This window comes from Benincasa hispida, chromosome 12 (assembly GCF_027475165.1).
Source record: "Benincasa hispida cultivar pf3 chromosome 12, pf3_genome.v1.1, whole genome shotgun sequence".
Lineage (NCBI taxonomy): Eukaryota > Viridiplantae > Streptophyta > Magnoliopsida > Cucurbitales > Cucurbitaceae > Benincasa > Benincasa hispida.
This window is the reverse complement of record NC_143489.1, coordinates 18815201-18823741: the sequence shown is the minus strand read 5'-3', so window position 1 is coordinate 18823741 and position 8541 is coordinate 18815201.

Sequence of the window (8541 nt, the reverse complement as noted above, 5' to 3'; positions counted from 1 at the left end):
TATACACGTTTGTTTTAAAGATTTTCATGATACAGCTACTTCACCTAAGGTAGAAATATACACATTTGATTTAGTCTCCATGCTATCAGAGATCCAATTAGCATCACTAAATCTTTCCGATGCATGTGAATACCTTGTATAATGCAATCCGTAGTCTAGAGTGTACTTCAAGTACCTTAGAACTCTAACTAACGCATTCTAGTGATCATGTCTAGGATTGTTGGTGTATCTTGCTAATCTTTCTACTGAATAGGAAATATCAGGTCTTCTATAATTCATTATCTATATTAAGCTACCAATAACTCTAGAATATTCTAAAAAAGACACACCTTCATCATTATTTTTCTTCAACTTACAATTTTAAGGAGTAAGAGCTGGCTTACTTTCAAAATGACCAAATGTCACACCCCTTACCATATTACCCTTCTAGCCTAAAAAGAGGTGTGAAGACGCTAAACGTCACCTCCCTTTATGACATTTAGCATCCAACTAACCAACTCCACCTATATATGAACTTGTATAGTTCCACATTGATCATTCAATTTATTTAAATCCCATTCAACATATTAATTTTATAACATTCATAAATTCACTTCATAACTCCATTCTTTTCCTGTTTTGCTAAAACTCAGTTTAAACACATTATTTGAAAGTGTATAAATACACAAACCATCAACAAAGTCTATGTATATTAGAATAATTTTACAACCACACAACCAAAACACTGCTTTCAATCCTATGTTCCCAAAACTCATATACATATAGTTCCTGGTATGTAGTCTATTTACAACAAGACTCCAAAATATGTAAATCTACAATGTAGCAGAAGATTCTTGTTGTGTGACAGTGGATAGCTCAGCTTGTCTCTAGAACTCGATTGTTACCTGGGGGAGAGGGGGAAACATAACACATTGAAAGCATGAGCTAAAGCTCAATGAGTGGTAATTTAATATGAACATAAGTTTACTCTTCCTAAAACATCAATGAAGTTTGTCAAGTCATTTAGTAAATAATTGATGAAGTATAAAATATTCAGTAACATTTCATACATATACTAGTAAAACAATGACATGATCATATCAAATATAAGCACATTATAAAGCATTCACGAGTCTTCAGAAAACCACACCAACTATGTACCTAAATACTCGTTTACAAGGGTGGGTTACTCTGGACAAGGATATTGAATGAACTCTAATTATAGAGAACCTATGAGTGGAAGTGGATCGTCCAAACTCCATTGTGAAAGAACTCATACATTTATAGTCATACTAAACAGATTATGCAATAAATCATAAATTACAACATGCTAATAAAAGGTTAGAGAGACAATACCTTTGAAGAACACTTTCTTTAAGTATATCCCTCGATCAGTCACGAACGCAACGAGCAAGAACTCGATCTCCCTCGAACACCAACAAGTATAAACTCAATCCTCGAATAACTGGACACAACCACAAGATTGCCTTAGTATTCTCAGTGTGAGAATCCAAGAGTTGTGGACTCTGGCTTATTTTGGTTTGAGGGAAGGATTTGAGTGAAGGAGGAAGACAATCAAGTAAGCGAGTGAACTATCGTGTAGAAGATGGAAGTCTATCACATAGACTAGATACTCGATCGTATAGACTCTCAAGTTATCGTCTAGTAAACTCGATGCTATCATATATTCATTCGACCAGTAATAATGTAAGGCACTAAAGATCGACAACTGTACTATTTGTACTACAGATATATTTCTGTGTCCATTGGATATGACCAATCAATAGTATAATGACCTTTCACAAATCACTCGTAAGTACAGTTGGGCCAAATTACCATTTTGCCCCTATAGTTACATCTAACTCATTAAGTACCACTGATCCCTCTAATGAATAATAAATCATAGTCCTGCTATGACTAAATTCCTCTCATGCTAAGAGAAGGTGTAGCGTCACATTGTTCAAGCCCTGAAATCAGCCCTTAAGAGAGCAATTTATCTACTTACCCTTATTTCGAGGAAGGAGTGAATTCCATCTTGTGTAGTTGAGTTCCCAGCTCCCCAATCAGACGAATCCCCAAAATGGTAGGCTTGTTAAGTCAGCGATATGGGCACTCTCACCAATGCAAATCAAAGGATTGCCCTCATAGGCAGAAGTTCACAACTCACTCAGGATTAAAGTCATGTTACCTATAATCATCCTAGTGAAATAAAAGTCTCAATTATGAACCGTGTTATATAATGAGACTAAATATTTCGTGGTTCGGTCTTGTACAAACTCCTTTATATAGAATATCCTCACTCACATGTCTAATACACGACTAATCAGGATAAGATCATTTGTAGCACTTTACAACATTTGTAACACTTACAAAACAGACCATGCACGTAGTGTCACCAGGATAAGGTATCCCTCCTTATTCATATACTACAGAACATTTAGGTTATCATTTAAAATACGATCCACTTGTATGTCTCTATATACATGTTTAAGTTACAACGATAACCATGGATCTTAGCTTATTGGTTTATGGTTAATGCAACTAAAATATCAAATATTTCTTAGACTGATGTGAATAAAATATCATATATTATAAATCATAAAATGTTTGTTCATACAAGTGTTTTCAAACTACATGACCCTATGAGATTTAGGGCATCAACCCCAACAAATATATGGTTATTTTAGACATACCAAACATCAAATGTCCTCTGTGGTGGTAAACCATTGGTCATACGTGCATACAAGACTGCCTCAAGGCTAAATATGGATACACACCACAGGCCCAGGTTTCTCTGGACTTCCTAGTATACTCTGGTCTCACTGGATCCCGGTAGTCCTCTGAACGACTGGGTGGCATTATAGGCTCAGTATCTTTTGGGCTTCCCAATATACTCTAATCATATTTTAGCCCGGTAGCCCCCTAATAACCTGAGTAGTATTACTAAAACACTTTCAAGTAGCATGGAAAAAATAACCATCTCTCGGGTACAAGAATTAGTAGTTTGAAACCACTTTTTAAAAATCATTCAACATCATTTATCCCACCATCAAGAGGGTTTCTTACAAAACCATACAAATCATGGTAAAGAAAAATCAAGTTCCAAACTACATTTTCATAACTTCAGTTCATATAAAATCAATGAGGATTCAGAAATCATGATTCAATGCAATTATGAAATAATAGTCAAGTAAAACAGATCATGCCAACATATTTCACAAATCATGACATACTACCATACTTATATACTTTTCATATCAGAATACTTAAAATAAACCCACTCACAGTCATGGGCATAAATTCCTTGGCTTATAGGCCTTTCCGATCTCAATTTTACCTGAAGCAAGGTCTTAGGATTACTAGACACTCATGAGAGATTGTTAAGATAACCCTAAACAACCCCATAATGATTCCATAAAACCAATTGAACTCAATTTGAGCCATAAACTTTCACATTGCACCTTAAGCACATTTTCCTTAAAATATCCAAAATAGCTCAAAAATCACTTTAAAATCCAAATTTATTCATTTTAGTGTTAAAATATCAAGAAAATCTTAATTGGGCTTAAAAATGCTTACCAACACCCAAAATGGTTGTGGTAAGGCCAATGGGCAGCAAAAATGGGCATAGGTGCACTGTAGGGGCGTGTGGGAACTGGGCTAGGTGTGGGACGCGTGCTAGGGGGCATTGGACATAGTATGAGGCATGCGCACACGGGGCTGGGCGGATGGGCATGGGACGTGCACACTGGGCAGGAGGCCTGGGCAATGCTGAGCGATAGGCACGCACGGATGGGCAGGCTGAGTGATAGAGCTGGGCATGCATGGGGGTGCCTAGCATGTTGTCTTCGGTAGCATTTTCCCTATTTTAACTCGATTTTCCAGAGTTTCAAAACACTATTTCTAATCAAATAAAATTCAAATAAATTTTATGAAACTCAATAGGAACCTTTTAGCTAGTTTGCCAAAAATTTTGGTGCCTAAATCCTCCCCCAAAGTCCCTTAAAATATCCTTCAATACAACAAGCTTTGTCTTACCCGAATTCCAAACAACTTCATTTTTATCAAGTTTTCTCAACTTTTTTTTTATCTCCAATCACTTCGGCAGCCTCAGATGTTTTCTACACTCATTCAACTTTCATTTGGTTCAAAAATCATGAATTTTCTAGAGGTAAATTGGAAGAACTAGCCTTCCAAAAATACCTTTTATGCCTAGCCAAAATCTGCTTTTTCTTCCTCCAATCATATTCAACCAACCAACTGCTTACTTGCTTATTTACATGACTTTTTCTCTTTTTTCTTTATCCTCTTCATCCCTAAACAACTTTATCAAGTTAACTTAATTTTTAATTTTAGAGAATTAATCTAAAACAATTTTCCAACAAAAACAATTTCTCCTCTAGACACTTTTAGGTCCTCTTTCTTCTCTTACAATTTTTTTTCCTTTCTTTTCCTAACACTTAGTCAATTATCCACTCATAATTAGTATTCAATTATCCGCTCATAATCAATTACTTCAACACTCAAACAAATTATTAAGTTACTAAATAAATAAAAAGAACTTGCACTTGTATAAAAAACTCTAACTACCAACTTCAACACTTAGTAACAAAACACACTTAGGTCATATATTTCAAATTATTCATTTAGGTAAATTCTAAACTTACTTATTTAAGTTAATCTTACGTTTAAAGAAGAGGAAAAGGAACAAAGGCTTACATAGATGAAAATGACTTTCTGGTAAACTTTGATTCAACACAAATTTCACATTTGTGTCTATTATCAGTGCTAAAATTCGACGATAATCCTAAGCTTACCATTCTATTTAAAGAACGATAATTGACATGCCCCCAATCCAGAATCCCAAACATCACACAAGTCAACGGTATAAGCAGAAGAGTTGATATTATTATTATTCTTTGGCATTTGTGTCAGTACATTCAGTTTGTACATGTGATCACTTAGGTAGTCTTTTTCCACATACACACTCCACTTTGTTAGAATAAATTTATCTGACGCAAATACAAACTTGAACCTATTTTTGTTAAGTAGATTTCTTGACACTAGATTCTTTCGAATCTCTAGCACATGCCACACATCATTGAGGGTAAGTTTTTTTTCCAGAAGTCTAATTCAGTAGGATCTTCCCTTTGCCTTTAACATAGGCAGTTGAAGCATTTCCCATGAACAGTTTATCACTGCCATCTAGCTTCTCATATGTAATGAACAATGTCTTGTTCTTATAAATGTGCCTAGTAGCACCAGTATCAATCCACCAACCTTTGGTGTCTGAAGCCCTATTTACCTCAGAAATGACGGCAACCAAATCGTCAATTTTCACAACGTTAACTTGATTGTTGGAACTTTATCCCTTCTTATGTCTGCACATCGCAGCAGTATGACCATTTTTACTATAAACCCAACAATTTCCTCAAATGTGGTTGCAAGCATCTTTCGTTGACCCATGCTTCACATTTTTCTTTTTGAAATTCTGCTTCTTGGGTTTATACTTTTAAACTTCAACAATATGAGCTTTGGCTTTGGCTTTGACTTCCAGTGGAGTTTTATCTCAGTTTCTATTATCCTCTTCTATATGGAGTTTCACCTTAAGGTTCTCTATAGATAACTTTGTTCGTTTCTGTCGGAGATAGCATTTAAAGTCCTTCCAGAAAAGAGGCAATTTCTCATTCACATTAGCAACTTGGAATGGCTCACTGATAATCATTCATTCACTTTGTAAATCACTGATGATAATTTGCAACTCTTCCTTCTGACTGACTACTAACTTGGTATCAATCATCTTGTAATCTATGAATTTTTCCATAAGAAATTTCTTAATACCAACATCTTTTAGCTTGTACTTCTTGTCTAGTGCCTCCTGCAATAGTTTTGATGTACTATAGGCATTGCAATAGACATTATACAAAGTGCTATCAAGATCACTAAGTATATAATTACGACACAGGAAGTTTGAATACATCCATGCTTGCTTCACAGCTTTTGTTTCAGGAGTTATAGCTTCGAGTAAGGTAATTGTGCAATCTTCCTTCAAATAATAAGATTCAATGTGGTGAGGTAACATATAATCTTTCGTTACCATCTCACGAAGTTGTATCCTTTAAACTTCACTGGTTTTCAGCATGGAGTTTGACAATGGGTGATCCCATCACGATAGTAACAGCGAAATTATACATTGGTTGAGGAGTTTGCAGCCATCAGTTTTGATAATGCTAATTGTCTTCAGATTCTTGGGGGAAAATGGTATATATAAAACTGAATACAAACTGATTACACCTCAATACTAGAAACAATACATTCAATGTATAATATTCAAACTCAAACAAAAGACAAATGGTGTAAAGAGGCTTATATATGAAAATAACCTAAGACTTGATGGAACCTTAAAAACTTTGGAGACTCTAAAACATAATCGAGGCACGCTTCTAATAAGCGTTGTCCTGAAGTTAATTATTCACTCTGCATGGGCTGCAAGCAGACTACAACAATGGTCTCAGCAGAATACAATGACTAATTCTGATAGAACTACAACCTCGAATTACTCGTATCTGACAGAACTCTTGGATACTTGCTCTCAATTCAACTCAAGAACAAAAGGGGAAAAAAAGAAGAAGAAAAAAAAAAGAGAACTTTTTACTTTGGAATGAGATGCTACAAATGAAGAATTAACTTGTTATTTATAGGCTAGTAAATTAGTAACTCTCCAAATTATAAATAAAGTCAAATAAATACAAAAATTAAAATATTTGTCAAATATAACTCAATTGAGTTGCTATTTGATAAAAATCAAACAAAACTCATCCAATTTGAAGAAACTACAAATTTAACTTTCTTATGTGTTGAATAATTTGTGCATGAAATATCATGTTAATTTGACGTTTCAATCCAATTTGAAAGTTTCCAAATAATGAATTTAATCTACACAATTAAATCCATTTTTATGTTTCAATATTCAATTGTTTCGCTTTCTTTCACTATATATATATATATATATATATAATCCAACATAAATTATATAATATTACAAAATAATAATTATGCAATTTTTTTAACATAAAACATGTTCATAAATAAATTAATAATAGTTTATTGTCCCTAATATTTAATGGGTAATTACAACTAGTTTTACAATTTATGAGTATAGTATCAAACACATTTTAAACAATTGTTTATACTAGAATCCAAATTTTAAAACTATTACCAAATACATATTTAAAACATGAAATACAACTCTGGATTCTATTGAATTCTTTGTTTTCAAATTTTTGTTTTAGATTTCCTATTAAACAAGTCTAAGGTGTTGAAATTTCTTATATTTATGTTGGGATTTGTTTAAAAAAGAGATGACTCATCTTTCTCTTTTTCTTCTTTTGCAAAGGCTTATTTAAAGTTTTGATATTTAAGAAGACGGAGAAGGAGAGAGATAGAGAGAGTTGTTGTAGAGGATGGAGAAAGAGGTAAAAAAAATAAGCGCTTCATCAAAATTTAAGAATATAAATTGATATTTTTCCTATCGATTCCTATATGTATCTACCTCCCATTATGTTCTATTTGATTATACATTATGTGTGGCTTCTAGTTTTATCAATTAAATCTCTAGACTATAATAATTAAATCAATTTGGACTCTTAGTTAGGATTTACTTTTAAAAATTAAAAATGCATTAATTCTAATCGTCCATTTTATTAATTCGATATTTGAAGAAGTCCATACATGTATAATAATTGAAGCATTGATGATTTTTAGATGTAAACTTAATAAATAGTTTAACTTAGATGACTAAATTTAGGAGTTTAATTCAAACGATTATAAATCTAAATGAGCTGTAAATTGATGTACTTACGAAGGTTCAAAATTTAAATTGATACAATTATTAGTTCAAAGTTTTAATTTATACAACTAAGTTTAAGGATTTAAATTGGTCGATACCTTGATATGTTGGTATGTCACTAATACTCATCAATAAAATATATTATCCAATTTGGTATATCAATTATACAAATGATATATTTTACATTTATCACCAATATTTCTCGAGGGCTTTTTGGATCTTTCGATTTTAGTAGTGATTTGGGTGCGTTTTTTTTTTTTTTTTTTTTAAATGTTCGTAAACTTGAAAAATAATATTTACAATATGCAGTTTTGCTGATTTATTTTGATATTGTTGCAAGCAGCCCTTCTAAACAAAACTCAAAGTTGTTTTATTGTTTATTTATGGAAGTTGGCTAATATTTTTTAAATATTCAAAGAGGAATAGAAAAGATAATTAATTATTTTTATTTTTGAAATATTAATAGATAAGAATTGTTTTAAAACGTGACCTAAATATTCTAAAGATAAGAGAAAAAAATCAAGCTAGAAAAACAAAGAACACCAACGTATATTTTATTAAACAAGCATTTGTAATAAAAGACAAATGAAGAAGCAAACAAATAGACCTTGTTATTATTTATTATAAATCATAGTTACGATCATCAACATTTATTATTTATTTATCGAAGACAATACAATCCAAATAGAACGAATAAAGTAAAAGATTACATC